General features: G+C 38.2%; 1 protein-coding gene across 6 annotated transcripts in view; it reads left to right on the forward strand.

The window, feature by feature from the left end:
• The window catches only part of Fam13c (family with sequence similarity 13 member C), a 105,498-nt gene that overhangs the window by 39,593 nt on the left and 46,726 nt on the right, over nucleotides 1-19,179 (forward strand). The gene's annotated exons all lie outside the window — the stretch shown is intronic.

The raw sequence follows: 19,179 nt of genomic DNA on the forward strand, positions 1-19,179 counted from the left end.
CTTACTTTCACAGAGAGCATCATTCTGAATATCAATATTTTCACAGGGAATATCTTTCTGAATAAATGGCATTCTAGAACATTTTGTGCATCAGTGTCAGTAATTGCAGAATCTGGGGCTAAATCACGTTTAAGACCAATTGATGTTAAGCCAGTTTTGTCTAGCAGTGTTAGGTTTAGTATTTAGAATAGGTTGGTAACCTTTAAACTGTAACAACCATGGTACCATGACCCAGTGGCATTCTAATAGAATGTTACATATATACAGAGTGATCTCTCGGGTTTTTACCTGGATTGTGAAATTTGATGAACTGGTGCCACATGATAGGAAGCTAAAAATAACTTTGAGTCCGATACTCACATTCCTCATAAAGTTTCTCTTATTCCTTGAGCCACCATATAGTACCAAGTTTGTACTGTGCCTGACAGAGTCTTGATGGAGGCCTAATACTGTAATGGAACACACCAAGACCTTGAAACCTTTATATTATAATGGTACATACCAGACTGCAATCTGGCTGAAAATCTCAATAGGTGTAAAATGTTAGCCTTTCTTACTTGGTGGGCACCTAGTCTTTAGAGAATGGATCTATCCTAGTAGAAGTAGGATTCAGGAGCTGATTGAGGCCAGAGGGGATACTGATCTTTCTACATATGGTAGGTAGCAAAAGGTAAGAAGTGAATCCTGATTGGGGGAAGTAGTGTGCATATCCTTGGGGATTATATCTTATCCTGGTCCCTCCACGTATGTCCCTCTTCTACTTCCCAACTGCCATGATGTGAACTGCTCTGCTCCACCATGCCCTTCCCAACATGATGGATGGAACCTTCTGAAGCTGTGAGCCAACATAACTCCTCTCTTAAGGTATTTGTGTCAGGAATTTTGATCACAGATAGGTAAAAGTAAGTAATATGCTGTACAGCATGCTATATCACAGGCCAGATTTGGTATCATATATATATAGAGAGAGAGCACATAGGAAAAGAGAGCACATAGCATACATGTATGTGTATATCATAAACATACATTTGCCTTGCAGAGTGTCTCAAAATTTTTGACTGAATATTTAGGAATGAAGCATTTTTAGAGTTTTGATTTAGGAAAAATTTGAAGATGGGCTACCATTGAGCCTACATTCCTAAAAGTCAGGAATCAGCTGGAGGGCATTTCTCTAATTTTTTTTCACACTAGCTCTCCCCATTTATTTATACTTCTGCCTGACATTTGATTTATAATGCCTGTTTTAATCCTTTACATCTCAGCAACTGCGCATCCTGGAAGCTGGCTGAAACTGGCTCCTAAAATGGTGTTGGCCGATAATGTTTACCTTTCAGCTAGGGCCTTCTGTGCCTGTGAGCAGAGGGTATTATACTATATCACGTGCATCAATATCTGGTGCTTTTGAATATTTGTAAAATTATAGAATCATATTTAGTTAGAACTTGAAGAAGCCTTAGTAATGATTTAATACAACTCTCTTTTTCTAGCTTAGCACTCAATGAGGCTCTGATTTGCTTATATTCCCACTCTCCTTGGTAATAGAACCTAGAGAAGCTACTTGATGAATATGTATCAGTCTGACTGATTTTATCACTAGAGCCAGTGCCAGTGCTGTAAACCCTCAAAGGGGAATATATAAATGTTAGAGAATACTAATAAGGTTTTTTTTAAAACTTAGCTAAGTAAATTTACTTTTGAGAGTAATTAACTCACTCATTTAAAATATTGTATTAAAATTTATGACAGAATTAAACCTTTAATATCATTATGGACCACCTCTGTATAAATGGGAGCTATTTCATTGCATTGTGTTATTACTAATTAGGTTGGTGGTTACATTTGCAAGTTCTAGTTCATTGAGTTCTTTATCTGGAAGTCCCCTGCTAGATGGGGTTGAAGACCCTTAGGAAGAATAATGGCCTTTGTTGGCTTCCATTCTTTTTGTGATATTCCAGATGAAAGGAAAAGCTGGAAGCTTTGTTGCTTTATAGAAAGTGGAAGTGTTTCTTTTTTCCTTTTCTTTCTTTCTTTTTTTTGTTTTGGCTACAATTTTTCCACGGGGGAGAAATCCTTTTATCTTTTATTTTGAGACAACTCAAGTGTGTGTGTGTGTGTGTGTGTGTGTGTGTGTGTGTGTGTGTGTGTTGTTGTTGTTGTTGTTAACTGTTTCTTATTGAAATGCATTTCATAGAAGTAGGCAGAGTCTTAAGTTCTGCAAAAAAGAGAAAAAAATACTAACAACCAGAAATGAACAAATATGAACACCCAGAGATTTTTACATAGGACATTTTTACAAGGACATGATCTACTTTGAGCTCTCCATGTTTTTCTTCCTCATTAGTATGCTCCTAAGGTTTCTTTTTTTTTTTTTTTTAATGTGGGGGCAGACAATATTTTGACAATGTTTTGAGACTTCTTAATATATAGCCAGATAATGAGTAGCGGTTTCAACATAGCTTAGAGTACATTGCACAGGAAGGAAACCTTATAATGATAGTTCTTATTTGTTGCCATTCACTATTTACTCCCCACCAAGGGCACAGAAACAACTTGATGGAATGAAAAAATATATGTTTGAATTAAAAAATTCAGGATTTTGTCTCAAGTGACCTTGGTCATTTCACTCAAATTCTTAGTCTGTTTTCTAATGTAAGGAATTGGGGATCAAGTGATTTCTTACTTTCTTTTTTGTCGGTTGTGGGGCTTGAACTCTGGGCCTGTGCACTGTCCCTGAGTTCAAGGCTAGTGCTCTCCACTTGAGCCACAGTGCCACTTCCTGTTTCCTGGTGGTAAGAGTTAAGAGTCTTAGGGACTTTCCCACCCAGGCTGGCTTTGAATTGTGATTCTCAGATCTCAAACTCCTGAGTAGCTAGGATTACAAGCATGAGCCACCAGCGCCCGGCGCAAGTGATTTCTAGATCCCCTTTTGACTTCTAACACTGAAAATGCTCAAGACTTCAGATGTTTGGAGGAACAGACACAAGTAGACTTTAAGAATACAATTCTTAAAAAATAAAAATAATTCCTCGCCCTGCTGTCAATACCAAAAATGCTAACTAAATCCTGAAAAAAAGGTACAAGCCCCATTGTTTAGAAAGTAAATCTCTCCTCTTCCTCCTCCTCCTTTTTTAAACCTCTTCCTCCTCCACCCTCCCCTTTCCCCTTCTTCTTTGGAATCTGTCCTTGACTATTTGATAAATGTTATTAACTTTCATCTGATAACCAGGCATAAGGATAAAAGGAAAGCTCAGAGAGATGCTTTCATTAATAATTTTATGTAAAACAATTGGGAATACAAAAAAATCCCCAAAACAAGAAATTTTTGTAATTTTGCCACCCATACAAAACCACTGTTAGCATTTAGTGTACTTTCTTATATTGTTCCTATTGTTTTAATGTCAGCGTAAAAAGGAAGTGCGTTTGAAAAGGGCTTCCTGATGCACTGAAGCCTGGATCTGCTAGGAACACTCGATTTCAAACAGTTTTCTTATTCAGTATAAGATCAGAAAACTGTGCACTGCAGAGATAGGTTCATTGTTACAAAGTGAGTTCATTGGTGGCTAAAGTGAACAAATTCAACTCCTCATAACAAGGTTTGGTGTCAGATTCCTGTGTGAGAAATATTTCTAGGAGACAAAACAGAAAACATTGTCCTTAACATCTGCATATCTTGGAAAGCTTCTTGGCTTAACTTGGATTAGATTTAAGTCATGGAATAATAATTGTAGGAGACAGCACATATACACATAAGTTTAATTTATCAGCTGGCTAAGTGTTCAGCATTCCTAAGGCCATTAGAATGAGTCAATGCTTTAACTTTTAATCTTCTCAATGAGGTGATGATGACATTTGACTTTGGTTATAAATATTAGTCAACAAATTCGATAACATAGCTCGCTGTCACCCCTTTCTATGTATTTTTTTCTCTTCCATCTTTATTCAGTGCAGTACTAGAAGTGTTGAATTAAATTTATATATGAATTTATAAAATGCATTGCTATGAAACTTGTTGACCCACTTAATATATTTACCATGTTATAAAATACTTTTATTTATATATATTATAATTTCCTTCATTTGTGCCAAAGGGTCAAAACTGTCTATGCGTAGGGTTTGAAAAAGTTAACCGACACATGACTTAAAATGTAAGTTTTTCACATAGTTGTGCTGGTAGTTTTAGCATGGCCTTGTTTGTGATCATTTGGGGAGCAACTAGTTTTCTAATTGCTCTTTTTGAAAACAGGGCACAAAATAAATTCTTGCATTTTACCCATTTTATTCTCTTATTCCATAATAGTAGTAGTGGAAAATAAATGAAAACTATGTACAAAAAAAAATGTAAGTTTTTCAGACAGTGGAAGAAGATAGGGATACAATGGTATTGAGAAAACCAGGTAGAATGTGAATGTGTGTGTGTGTGTGTGTGTGTGTGTGTGTGTGTGTGTGTGTGTGTGTGTGTGTGTATGTGTGTGTATATGTGTGTGTGTTAGAAAAGTAAGATAGTGGCTCTGAGTGGAATGTCTGAGACCATTCAATCCTATTTCTTCTCTCCTAATTGTATACTCAATAGATATTCCTACTCTCTGTAGGTATAGCTTAGTGGCTATACACATTTGAGGCCCATGGTTGGATTCTCAGTATCATAAATGAAATACAAAAGTATTGCAAAGTCTGTGTATTGCTGTAATATCAATGCTGAGGGTAATGAATATTTATAAATATTAATTACTCACCTGTCATTGAATTTATCCCCATCACTTCTGTTTCTCTATGTCAATCACTGCATCTGCCCTTGAGATAAGTCTTCATTTGTGTGATTAGTTTGTTTTCTCTTTGCCTTTCTGTAAGGTCCAGAAACACAGTGATTTTGTCTATTTTGCCACAATATTCACTCTTACTTTTAAGTTCTTCTTGAAAGCAGACCCTAAGACAGAGGAGGGATTGGATGCCAGGAGGTTGTCCCAGGAAACAGGAAATTGGAAAGGCAGAAGACTACACATGTACAATGTCACACGCTTTTATTGAGGACCCTTGAAGGAACTGTGTGGAAACTTATCCTCTTTGTCGTTTACCCACACATTCTGTTTTTCATTGACAGGGGCATTGACTCTATCACAACTTACAGGTTCTGAGAGCAATCTCTGTGTGGTACAAATATCATGAGACACACAAGTAGAATGATTTGGCAGGTGCTTAACGTGGGAGGATGCAAGTGGGCAGAACTGTCCATGAAGATAATGCATTGGCTGGGACCACTCTATCTCATGTGTGAGCCCTGCCTGACACCAGGATCAGGTTTTGGTGATTATTTACTAATGAGTGGAGTGAATGAGTAAGTGATGAAGGAAAATTGCTTTGTAGCCTGCTCAGGAAACCAAGTGCTACAATGATTGTTACTATTCATAATGCATTATTAGGGTGCCTGCTCTCAATCCCCATAAACAATCTTGCTGGATTCTTATGTCCTTTATATCATTTCCCAAACTATTCCTCTCTGTGCAGGCCTAGTGGGCTTGCCTTGATCACCTACTCTCTAAGCCTTGGTGTTTCTGTTTTGTGCTAGCCCACCGAAATAAGGTACAGTACCAATGCCCAGGAAGCTGGGCTGTCTTGTGCTTGAGGTTTCTTGTAGCATCTCAATTCCAGCCTTCCCATCATAGAAGACCAGGCTAGGTCATTCCTATACTTAAGCCCTTAATCATGCCTTTCAGATGTCTTCTCTCAGACAATTGCCCTTGGATTCTCAATTCAGAGAGTCCCCTGGAGTGCTTGCTATTTACACCTTTACCATTCTGCTTCTCTGGAAATTCTGATTCTGCAAGTGTGAATTAGGGTCCAGGAATCTGTTTTACTAATATAATTGTAAGGTGGGAGGTAGAGGTCAGGTGGGACTTGGGTCCCAGCTAACAGAGGTGGGGTCTGTGATTGGGGATCAACATTCTGCTCCTAGCAGAAGTACCATCTATGGGAGTTCATTGACCAGGAAAAATGGACACATGAGTTGAAAAATCAGTTTGTGCATGTCTGTTTGATGTCTGTCAGTGTCTCTTGGGCATTGTTTCAACCTGTATGCCTCAGTTTCTTTGTCTTTCAAGTTGGCTGTCTGATAGTTGACCTCATCCTTTAGCATAGAGATTTGGTCAAGAATCAGTGAGACAATGTCTTCATTGTGCCTTAAACTCCATAGGAAAAGGAACCTTATATTTACTGGTATTGGGGGTTGTTAATGTTGCTAATAATAGCACCAGGATTTATTGGCATCTTGTCTGTGTCTGCATATAGAACTATTGTTTTGATTTCAAGAATCGTTTGCTCAGAGAGTTAATCTCTTGGGCTTTACCTTTTGTTTTCACAAGAGTTTCAGGAAACAACAGTGAAAACAGCAGCCAGCAGTCATCCGGGTATACGTTAGTGTATTGCGAGTGTTGCTTTCTGAAACAGAGGCTCAGTTTAATGCAGTGAGATACATTAACTCTTCTGATATGACATGAGGTTGCCAGGGATATGCCTCAAGGCTCCGATTCCATATGAAATACTCCAAAGTATGCTAAATCCTTCTTTATTCTTTCTGATTTGTCTATTAAAATTAATTTTCTAACTTAATCGCTTGGAAATCTTCAGCTGGTCTTCACAGGGAATGAATATTGGAAGCTGTCTATAACCATAGGATGAGTGGTTTATTTTTGTATTACTGTCTTTAAGTAGGCATACAAAGGAGTTGCCATTTAACAAAGCAGTTTATGAATATAATATATCTTGATCAACCCATCCCTTCTGTCACTTCTTCATTTTGTAGGATTATTTAAAGATTCTTGTCTCCTCTTCATTCCTCTATCCCTTTCCCCTTGATTCCACCCCACCCCTTTAGTGTCTGCCTCCTGGTGTTTTACTTTGCTGAACATTGATTTTTGTTTTCTAAGGGATTACACTATTTGAGGTCTCCCTTGAATCTATGGCATTTCAGTTAATACACTTGTATACACTTGGATACCATCAACGTATTTATTTAGGAGTTTGTAAGCTAAATTTGGCTTTGACACATGAGGGAAGACATGGCTACTTTGTCTCTGGCTGACTGACTTCACTTAACGTAATTTTTTCCAGATCTTTCCATTTCTTTACAAAAGGTACAATATCATTCTCTCTAATGGATGAGTAAAATTCCATTGTGTATAGCTCCCACATTTTCTTGATCTGAGGACAAATGTTTTATTACCTCATAACTTATGGTAAAATTGGCTTTAGAGATACAAAGTTAAACACAACTGATATGCCCCTTGTACCACAGATATAACAATCATGAGAGATAAACAATTAAGAAGTAGAAGATTAGGTAAGTACAGTAAGATCTTATTAAAGGGAAACTTGGTTAGAAGGCTACCTGGTAGGTAAAGGATGAGTTAGGAGAGAAAGTAGATTAAGAAGAACAAGATGGGCACAAGGACAGACTATCTGAAGGTATAAACTGGAAAGGAGCAAGGTTGTTTCTGAGGAACTGAGAGTCTGCCAGCATCATCAGAGAGAAAGGAGCATGATCCAAGTAGAGTTTGAACAGTTTGGTCTTCAAGACGTCAGAAGATACTTTGGGAATTTGGTCTTTAAGTGCAGTGTGTGTGTGGTGTAGTGAGTACCAAATTCTTGTGTAGGAATCGTCTGGGGAGGGCAAAGGGGAGGTAGGTAGACTAGGGAGAAAGAAACTTGTCATCTAGATAGTTCAAATGAGTGATGATGTTGGTGGCTTGACCTAAAATGGCAGTTGTGGAGATGGCAGGGAGGAGACAGATGAGAAAATTATTTTGGATAAGAAATTGAAGGTTAAAAAAATTAGTCATTGGACTTGAGGAATCTGAAGTGCCTCCTAAGAGTCGCTGGCAAGACAGGAGGCTTCTCACTGAGATAGGGAATATTTACCTCTGCTAATTTAATCATAGTTAAAATGTTGATATAAAAATAAAATCCTAGGCTAAAAGATGGCTTTCTCAAAAATTATCACATCCTGTGGTTTAAAACTGTCCTTAGGCCAAACAAAACATTTTAATGCTTACTTGTTTTTTTTTTTTCTGTTTTGAATTCCATTACCCTTCCCAAGAGAGCTCCACTGTGGGGTGACTCAGCACTGGGTTGAGGGCTCCAGCATTATGGGAGACATCAACTGTTTTTAGACAAGTTATTCTTCTGTTGGCTTTCCACAAATTCTCAACCAGAGAATACAGGGAGACACTTTTTAATATCACCACACAGCTAAACCTTGGGTTTCTCTGCTGAAGAGTTATTATTTTGGATTGCCTAGTGGTGAGGAAGGCGGTAGCAGTAGCAGGGGAGGTGATTATGGTGGCAACACTGCTGCTTTGGTGGCAAGGGTGGTAGGATAGCTTGTGGTTATGGTGTTTGTGATGGTTGTGATGGTGATGTTGGTACCAGTACTGAAGCCAAAGAATATAAGCTGTATCTTCCATTGCCTGGGCCAGATCTAGAGGGCAAACTTATAATGAAGTTGGCAGAGTACTCTGGATGGCTTACTCATCTTTGCCCTTTCAGAAGCATTCATTTGATATAGATGTTATTGCTGTGGTCGGTGGCAGGTAATGAGGCTTGGAGGGACTGTTTCATGTGAATCAGTTTTTGAATGTAAGCCAGCTTCCTGGCAGGACTGCACATGGTTTGAGCAACATCTTTAAAGATATGAGAAAGAGAAATTCCAGACAGTTCACTAGTGTTCTGGTTTTCCTCAATTTATGTTAAACTTTCCCAGTGAGAAACCTCTGTTTGTTTTTTTGTCTTCTACCAGGACCATTATTTTTCTTAATCTAGTGCTTTCATTCCATTGTTTCTAGGTGAATAATACTCTGTAGCACTGGGCAATTCTCCTTGTAGGCCCTGTTCCCAGTGCTTTGCTTTTTGTTGTTGTTGTTCATAGTACTGAGTGTCCAGCAAATCATAGATCATTACTAGTTTATGTCTTCTGTTCTATCTCCTTTCATGAGAATACACATGCCAGGAAGGCAGATTTTGTTTCATTTATTCTTTTTTTTTTTTTTTTTTTTTTTTTTTTGCTTATGTGGTGCTGAGGAATCGAACCCAGGGCCTCAGGCATGCAAGGCAAGCACTCTACCACTGAGCCACCTTCCAAGTCCCTCTTTTATTCTTGATACTTTCAATATATCTGGCACATGGTTAATGCTTAAGAAGTATGTGCTGAATGAATGATGAAATTGTTTAGTTTCCAGTTAAAAACAGTCTCAGTTCACAAGCTGGTTTATAGGAGATGAACGTGGCATCAAGTCATCTGATGGTCCATTGTGTAGGGATTGGTCATGTGAGGCCTTGCTTCCCTGAGTCATTGATACCCGGCAGATGGCCCAGACCTTCCTAGATTTGAGCATGGCTATAAAGTGACTGCAGAAGATAACCACTCAAGATAAAGGACATAGGTACAAAATAAAGAAGACTGGGATGCTTAGTCTATATTTTTCCAGTTAATTTATGGATCCATGTAAGAAGTCAATGTTACTCTATGCTGGTACTCAATTTGCTCTAATGCCCTCAAGACTGTATATTTATTACTTTTCTCCTCTGCTTAATATTATACTTCCTGCCAGGAGCCAGTGACTCATGACTGTAATCCTAGCTTCTCAGGATGCTGAGATCTGAGAATCACAGTTTGAAGCCAGCCAAAGCAAAATAGTATGTTAGACTCTTATCTCAAATAAACTATAAAGAAAAAACCAGAAGGAGTGCTATGACTCAAATAGTAGAATGCTAGCCTTGAGCACAGTCATAGACAGTGCCCAGGCCCTGAGTTCAAACCCCAGGGATGGCAAAGAAAAAAAATTCACTTCCTTAACCCAGAAATGAACCCACAGACCTATAGCCACCTAATCTTCAATAAAGGATCTAAAAATTGGTTAATCACCTGTAGAAAACTAAAGCTAGATCTGTACATATATATATATATATATATATATAGATAGATAGATCTGTATATATATATATATATATATATATATATATATATATATATATATATCCCTGTACCAAAATCAACTCCAAATGGATCAAAGACCTCAGAGTCAAAGCAGACACTCTGAAAACATTTCAGGAAGGAATAGGAGAAACCTTTGGTCTCCTTGGCACAGGCTGAAATTTTCTCAATAGAGACCCAGAAACACAACATATCAAAGAAAGGTTGGACAAATGGGATTGCATGAAATTGCAGAGCTTCTGCATTACAAAGGACATAGCTAGCAAGATCAATACAAAGCCCACGGATTGGGAGAAGATCTTGACTAGCCATACAATGGACAAGTGTCTCATATCTAAAATATACTTGGAACTCAAAAATTAAATCCCCCAACAACAAATCCTCAAAGAAACAACTGCCCAATAAATAAGTGGGCGAAAGACTTACAGAGAAACTTCTCTGAAGAGGAAATAAGAATGGCCAATAGACATATGAAGAAATGCTCAACCTCCCTAGACATAAAAGAAATGCAAATCAAACAACATTGAGATACCACCTCACCCCTGCTAGAATGGCTAGAATCAAGAACTCTGCTAACAAGAGAGGCTGGAGGGGATGTGGACAGAAGGGAACCCTATTGCATTGTTGGTGGGAGTGTAAACTTGTTCAACCACTTTGGAAAGTAGTATGGAGGTTTCTAAAAAGACTCCAGATAGAGCTCCCCTATGACCCAGTAATCCCACTTCTGGGCATTTACCCAAATGATCTCAAACAAGACCACACTAAAGCTACCAGCACGACTATGTTTATTGCAGCATTATTTACTATAGCCATGCCCTAAAAACAAACAACTATCAACCAAGAATACTGTACCCAGCTAAACTCTCCTTCATAACTGAAGGCCAAATAAAAACCTTCCATAGCAAAGAAAAATTGAAACAATACATCTCCACCAAACCAGCCCTACAAAAGATTCTTAAAGATGTCCTACACATAGAAAACCAACAAGACCGCAACAAAGGCCAAGAAACTGCACCCAAACTGAGACTCCAAGAACCATAGGAAGAACCCAGTTTTCGCAGCCCCCAAGAAGGTGGATAACATGGCAGGAACTCCCAAATACCTCTCAGTCCTATCTCTTAACGTTAATGGACTGAACTCTCCAATTAAGCGACATAGACTGTCTAGTTGGATTAAAAAACAAGACCCTTCTATCTGCTGCCTGCAGGAGTCACATCTTGCCCATAAAAACAAACACATTTTCAATGTTAAAGGCTGGAACAAAATCTACCAAGCTAACGGCCCCCATAAACAGGCGGGAGTTGCAATCCTAATATCAGATAAAATAGACTTCAAATTAAAATTCGTGAGAAGAGATAAAGAAGGTCGCTACATACTAATTAAAGGATCTCTCCTTCAGGAGGATATTACAATTCTAAATATCTATTCGCCAAACAATGGAGCACCCAAATTTATCAAAGAAACACTACTTTCCCTCAAATCCCATATAGATCCAAAGACATTAATTGTTGGGGATTTTAACACACCACTCTCCCCACTAGATAGATCAACTCGGCAGATCTAAACAGCTGCATAGATCAACTAGACTTAATAGACATCTACCGAACATTTCACCCAGCAGCATCAGAATACACGTTTTTCTCAGCAGCACATGGAACGTTTTCTAAAATAGACCACATTTTAGGCCACAAAGCAAACTTGTCTAAATTCAGAAGCATTGAAGTTATACCTTGCATTCTCTCTGACCACAAGGGAATAAAATTAGAACTCAACACCAAAAGCCACCAAAGAAAGTCCGGTATCACATGGAGGCTGAACAACACAGTGCTGAATCAAGAGTGGGTCATGGAAGAGATTAGAAAGGAAATTCAAATGTTCATGCTATTCAACAAAAATGAACACACAAATTACCAGCTCCTCTGGGACACAGCAAAGGCAGAACTCAGAGGCAAGTTTATAGCTCTGAGCTCCTACATCAACAAATTGGAGAGATCTGAAACTAGCAATTTAATGACACATCTAAACCTCCTTGAAAAAGAGCAGCAAGATAAACCCCAATCCAGTAGACGAAATAATCAAAATTAAATCAGAATTAAATGATTTAGAATCCAAAAAAACTATAGAAAGAATCAACAAAACAAAGAGTTGGTTCTTCGAAAAACTTAACAAAATTGACAGACCCTTAGCAAATCTTATCAGAAAAAGAAGAGAACACACCCAAATTAATAAACTCAGAGATGAGAATGGAAACATCACCATGGAAACAACCAAGATTCAGAACATTATAAGGGAATACTTCTCAAAACTTTATGCTAATAAGTTTGTGAACTTGACAGAAATGGACCTTTCCCTAGCAAATATTGACATGCCCAAACTAAACCAAGATGAGTTAAACCAGCTTAACAGGCCCATATCAAGCATTGAAATAGAAACAGGAATGAGAGACCTCCCAGCTAAAAAAAGTCCAGGAACAGATGGTTTTACAGCGGAATTTTACAAGGCCTTCAAAGCAGAGCTCACACCAATACTCCTCCAAATCTTCAATGAAATTGAAAGAGAAAGCTCACTACCGAACACATTCTATGAAGCCATCATAACTCTCATCCCAAAACCAGGCAGGGACTCATCAAAGAAAGAGAACTATAGACCCATTTCTTTGATGAACATTGATGCAAAACTTCTCAACAAAATTTTGGCCAATCGACTTCAACAATTCATCCAAAAAATCATACACCATGATCAAACAGGATTCATTTCAGGGATGCAAAGCTGGTTCAATATATGCAAATCAATTAATATTATTCATCACATCAACAGGAGCAAGAATAAGAACCACATGGTTATCTCAATAGATGCAGAAAAAGCATTCGACAAGATCCAACACCCCTTTATGATGAAGGTTTTGGAAAAATTAGGAATCCATGGAACATTCCTCAATACAATAAAGGCTGTATATGACAAACCTACAGCCAGCATTATACTCAATGGTGAAAAACTAAAGCCATTTCCTCTTAACTCAGGAACAAGACAAGGATGCCCACTCTCTCCACTTCTCTTCAATCTAGTATTAGAATGCCTAGCTACAGCAATAAAACAAGATGCAGACATAAAGGGGATCCAAATAGGGAAAGAAGAAATAAAACTCTCCCTCTTTGCAGATGACATGATCTTGTATTTAAAGAATCCCATAGACTCCACTCCCAAATTACTCAAGCTGATTCAAAACTTTGGCAAAGTAGCAGGTTATAAAGTTAACCCCCAAAAATCAATGGCTTTTCTGTATGCCAACAATGAGAAAAGTGTGGCTGAAATTACGAAAGCAACTCCATTTGTAATAGCCCCACAAAAAATAAAATACCTAGGAATTAACTAAAGAAGTGAAGGACCTCTATGATGAAAACTTTAAAATCTTGAAAAAGGAAATCAACACAGAACTTAAAAAATGGCAAAACCTCCCATGCTTCTGGATTGGAAAGATTAACATCGTGAAAATGGCAATTCTTCCCCAGGCTATCTACAAATTCAACGCAATACCTATCAAAATTCCAACCTCATTCTTCAAGGAAATAAAGAGGCAATCCAAAAATTCATATGGAACAATAAAAGACCCCGAATAGCAAAAACGCTCCTCAATGGAAAGAACACTGCTGGAGGAATATCAATACCAAACTTCAAACTCTACTATAAAGCCATAGTAATCAAAACAGCTTGGTATTGGCATAAGAACAGACCTCAGGACCAATGGAATAGAATTGAAAACCCAGAAATGAACCTACAGACCTATAGCCATCTAATCTTCAATAAGGGAGCTAAAACAATAGAATGGAAGAAAGACAACCTCTTCAGTAAATGGTGCTGGCAAAATTGGTTAACTACATGTAGAAAACTTAAGCTAGATCCTTATATATCACCCTGCACCAGAATCAACTCCAAATGGATCAAAGACCTTGAACTCAAAGCAGACACTCTGTAAACATTACAGGATGGAATAGGAGAAACCCTAGGTCTCCTTGGCTCAGGCCGAAATTTTCTGAATAGAGACCCGGAAGCACAACAAATCAAAGAAAGGTTGGACAAATGGGATTGCATAAAGTTGCAGAGCTTCTGCAGGGCAAATGACATAGCTAGCAAGATCAATAGAAAGCCCACCGATTGGGAGAAGATCTTAACTAGCCATACAACGGACAAGGGTCTCATATCTAAAATATACTTGGAACTCAACAACAACAAACCCCCCAACAACAAATCCTCAAAGAAACAACTGCCCAATAAATAAGTGGGCGAAAGACTTAAAGAGAAACTTCTCTGAAGAAGAAAGAAGGATGGCCAATAGACACATGAAGAAATGTTCAACATCCCTAGCCATAAAAGAAATGCAAATCAAAACAACATTGAGATATCACCTCACTCCAGTTAGAACAGCAAAAATCAAGAACTCTAACAACAACAGATGCTGGAGGGGCTGTGGACAGAAAGGAACTTTACTTCATTGTTGGTGGGAATGTAAACTTGTTCAACCACTTTGGAAAGCAGTATGGAGGTTCCTCAAAAGACTTCACATAGAACTCCCCTATGACCCAGCAATCCCACTTTTGGGCATTTACCCAAATGTTTACAAACAAGACCACACTAAAGCTACCAGCACAACTATGTTTATTGCAGCATTATTTACCATAGCTAAGATATGGAACCAACCCAGATGCCCCTCAGTAGATGAATGGATCAAGAAAATGTGGTATATATACACAATGGAATTCTATGCCTCCATCAGAAAGAATGACATTGCCCCATTTGTTAGGAAATGGAAAAACTTGGAAAAAATTATATTAAGTGAAGTAAGCCAGGCCCAAAGAAATGTAGGTCCCATGTTTCTCTTATTTGTAATATCTAGTATATGTATGAGTCAAGCGGAAAAGATCAGATAATGTGATGTCAGGAAAATGAACCCTTAGATGTGTATTTTAAGGTTTTTTTCTTTCATGCATGTGTTTCTAACGCATTTATAAGATTATCTCTTTGTTGCTTTGTATGTCCCTCCCCCACAGTATAACCCCTGCTTTCACTATATTTGATGTCAGTATAACTTGTGGAGGAGATGGGGAAAAACCAGTTGTTTAAGGATACAGATGGACCTGTTGCAACAATGAGAAGTACAAGTTGTCATGTCCAAAATGAGCTTTACAACGTCGGTGCGGGGGGTGGGGGGGGGAGGAAGAGGGGGGAAGGAGAATGATTGGGATTGGGATTGGGGGGGAGGGGGGAGGCTGGGAAGGGATGTGAAGGGTAAACAAAGGAGAAGGCTGAAATGCTTGATAAGAAATGTACTCATTATCTTGCCCATGTAATTGTAACCTCTCTGTACAGTATGTTCACAAAAAATAAATATTAAAATAAAAAAAAGAAACATAGGTCCCATGGTTTCCCTTATTTGAAATAACTAATATATGTGTGGGACAAGCAGAAAAGGTCAAAATCTCTATACATATGACTAGATAAGATGATGTTAAAGGAAATGAACCCAAAGATAGGGACAAAAGTGTTTTTTTTTCTTTCTTGCTATTGTTTCTAACATATTTATAATGTAGCATGGGATTTTTTTTGTTTCTTTAGTATGTTCCTCCCCCACAGCGTAACCCCTGGTTTCACTGTATTTGATGTCAGGGCCCTGCATCTTGTATATAAACTTCTCTAATTTGAGGAGGGGAAGGGAAAAAAAACAAAATGCTTAAATAGAGATACAGGTTGACCCATTGTAACAATGAGATGCACAAGACACTACGTTGAAAATGATGGGAAGGGGAAACAAAGGAGGAGGCAACAATGCTTGATAAGAAATTTACTCATTATCTTGCCCATGTAATTGTAACCCCTCTATATGGTATTTTCACAATTAAAAAAGAAAATGAACTTTACAATATAGGTGGAGGAGGGGGAGGGAAGGGAAGGGATGGTAGAGGAAAAACAAAGGAGGAGGCAACAATGCTTTATAAGAAATGTACTCATTACCTTGCTCATGTAACTGTAACCCTCTGTACCGTATTTTTACAATAAAAACATATTAAAAATTCACTTTCCTATGGCATAGATTCTTTTGATCATTATCTCCCCAACACAGTACCAAGTACTTTTTAACTATTCATATAGTTAACAAATTAAAATATCTTTGGTGTTTTAGACTAGTTCTCAATTTGTTCTGGTGGTTTATCTATTAGTTAATAGTATTCTTTTCTTCTGTGAGATTATATACTCATTACAAATAGACTGTTTTCTGCATCTTTATAATATATACTAATCTTTTTGGTACTAGCCCCAGGGCTTGAATTCGGGGCATAGGCACTGTCCCTGAGCTTCTTTTGCTCAAGGCTCGTAGTCTACCACTTAAGCCACAGAGCCACTTCCGACTTTTTCTGTTTATGTGATATTGAGGAATTGAAACCAGAGCTTCATGCATGCTAGGCAAACACTCTACCACTAAGCCACATTTCCAACCCTATATACTGTTTTTTTTTTAAGCAAAGTTTATTTCTGTATCCTTCTATTAGTATTTTCCATTTGTTTATTTGTTTTACTATCTGTGTCCACTTACTAACAGGGAGCTAAGACCAAAGCGTTAGAAACATTTATATTATACAGGACTATGAATTCAAGCCCTGTTACATCTACAAACAAAACAAACTAAAAGTACCATATTTCCATCTCCAGGTGCTACCATAATTCTATGGAAATGTAGTTTGAGAATCACTGTGGGTGACAAAGAAATTAAGAACCATGCTAACTTTTGGATGTAATGCGTAGCAAATCCCCAAGAGACCTTTTGCTTATTTTGTGGACAAGAGCTATTTCATATTTTGTAACGCTCTGAAATCACCAGGTCAGTGGCTGAGCAGACTGATGAACATAAGAGGGGTGGAGTTAGAAGTTTTATAGCTCACTTCCTCTTTTCTCTGGGTGACTCGTGCCTCAGTTGTCCCTTGTCACACTCCAGAAGGAAATTCTGGTTTGTTTAGAAGTGAAAGGCTTTACTCTCACCCTCTCAATTTTCTTTCTTTCTTTTTTATCTTGTGAAAATACCATACAGAGGGGTTACAATTACATGGACAAGATAATGAGTACATTTCTTATCAAGCATTGTAGCCTCCTCCTTTGTTTCTCCTTCCCATCCCTTCCCATCCTTTCCTCCGCTCCCCACCCAATCTTCCTCCCCGCCCACCAAAGTTGTAAAGTTCATTTTTCGTCATAACGTCTTGTTGCAATGGGTCCACCTTCCCCTCCACAAATTATACCAACAGCAAATACACTGAAAGCAGGGGTTATACCCTGGGGGAGGGACATACAAAGCAACAAAGAAATATCTTATAAATATGTTAGAAACAATTGCAAGAAAGAAAAACCATTTGAATACATATCGTGGGGTTCATTTTGCCTACCATCAACTTATCTGACTGTTTCTGCTTGTCTCAGACATATACTAGTTATTGCAAATAAGGGAAACCATGTTTCTTTGGGCCTGGCTTACTTCACTTAATATAATTTTTTTCCAAGTCTTTCCATTTCCTAAGAAATAGGGCAATGCCATTCTTTCTGACAGAGGCATAGAATTCCATTGTGTATATATACCACATTTTCTTGATCCATTCATCTACTGAGGGGCATCTGGGTTGGTTCCATATCTTAGCTATGGTAAATAATGCTGCAATAAACATAGTCGTGCTGGTAGCTTTAGTGTGGTCTTGTTTGTGATCATTTGGGTAAATACCCAGAAGTGGGATTACTGGGTCATAGGGGAGCTCTATGTGGAGTCTTTTTAGAAACCTCCATACTACTTTCCAAAGTGGTTGAACAAGTTTACACTCCCACCAACAATGCAATAGGGTTCCCTTCTGTCCACATCCCCTCCAGCATCTCTTGTTAGTAGAGTTCTTGATTCTAGCCATTCTAACAGGGGTGAGGTGGCATCTCAATGTTGTTTTGATTTGCATTTCTTTTATGGCTAGAGAGGTTGAGCATTTCTTCATGTGTCTATTGGCCATCCTTCTTTCCTCTTCAGAGAAGTTTCTCTTTAAGTCTTTCGCCCACTTATTTATTGGGCAGTTGTTTCTTTGAGGATTTGTTGTTGGGGGATTTAATTTTTGAGTTCCAAGTATATTTTAGTTATGAGACACTTGTCCATTGTATGGCTAGTGAAAATCTCCCAATCTGTGGGCTTTTTATTGATCTTGTAGCTATGTCCTTTGCCATGCAGAAGCTCTGCAATTTCACGTAATCCCCTTTGCCTTTCTTTGATTTGTTGTGTTTCTGGGTCTCTATTGAGAAAATTTCGGCCTGTGCCAAGGAGACCAAGGGTTTCTCCTCTTCCATCCTGTAATCTTTTCAGAGTGTCTGCTTTGACTCTGAGGTCTTTGATCTATTTGGAGTTGATTCTTGTGCAGGGTGCTATATAAGGATCACCTCTCAATTTTCTTGTGTTTTGCATTAGAAGCAATTATTTGCATAGTTAGCAGAGGCCATGGCTTGAAGGAATTTTCATTCTTTAGAAGGTTTTGAAGAAGTTGGGCATATTGCATTTTTAAGTGTACAATTCTAAATGCAGAATGGCAGGTAGAAATCATTAATCCTTTTCTTCATTCAGAGAAAATAATATATGTATCTTCAAGGTTCAAGAATAAAAATTATGAAAAAATATTCTCCAATATCTTTTTATTTGTTTTTTTTGGGGGGGGGGTCCGGTCGTGGGGCCTGAACTCTGGGCCTGGGTGCTGTCCCTCAGCTCTTCAGCTCAAGGCTAGCATCTACCACTTGAACACAGTGCCACTTCTGGCTTTTTTTTTCCTTTTGCTTATGTGGTGCTGAGGAATCGATCCCAGGGCCTCAGGCATGCAAGGCAAGTGCTCTACCACTGAGCCAACTTCCCAGCCCATCCAATATCTTTTTAATAAACAACTTAATGATTAATTTTCTTATTCATTAAGACAACTGGCCTTTTGTAATTTAGTATGTTTATTACATAACATCATGCAAATTGCTGCAGACAACTTTGAATTCTATAGCAGTGCCACTGGATCATCATGTTCGACAAATCATGGTTTGGACTTAAGCATCTGCCAAGAGTTGACTAAAGTGATATGTCTTTTTTTTAAAGTCCTTTGTCTTCAACTGGGAAATTAGTTGTTGTAAAATCCAGTTTCAATAGGTAACTG

This window comes from Dipodomys merriami, unplaced genomic scaffold (genome assembly GCF_024711535.1).
Source record: "Dipodomys merriami isolate MVZ:Mamm:240054 unplaced genomic scaffold, mDipMer1.0.p SCAF_14, whole genome shotgun sequence".
Taxonomy (NCBI): domain Eukaryota; kingdom Metazoa; phylum Chordata; class Mammalia; order Rodentia; family Heteromyidae; genus Dipodomys; species Dipodomys merriami.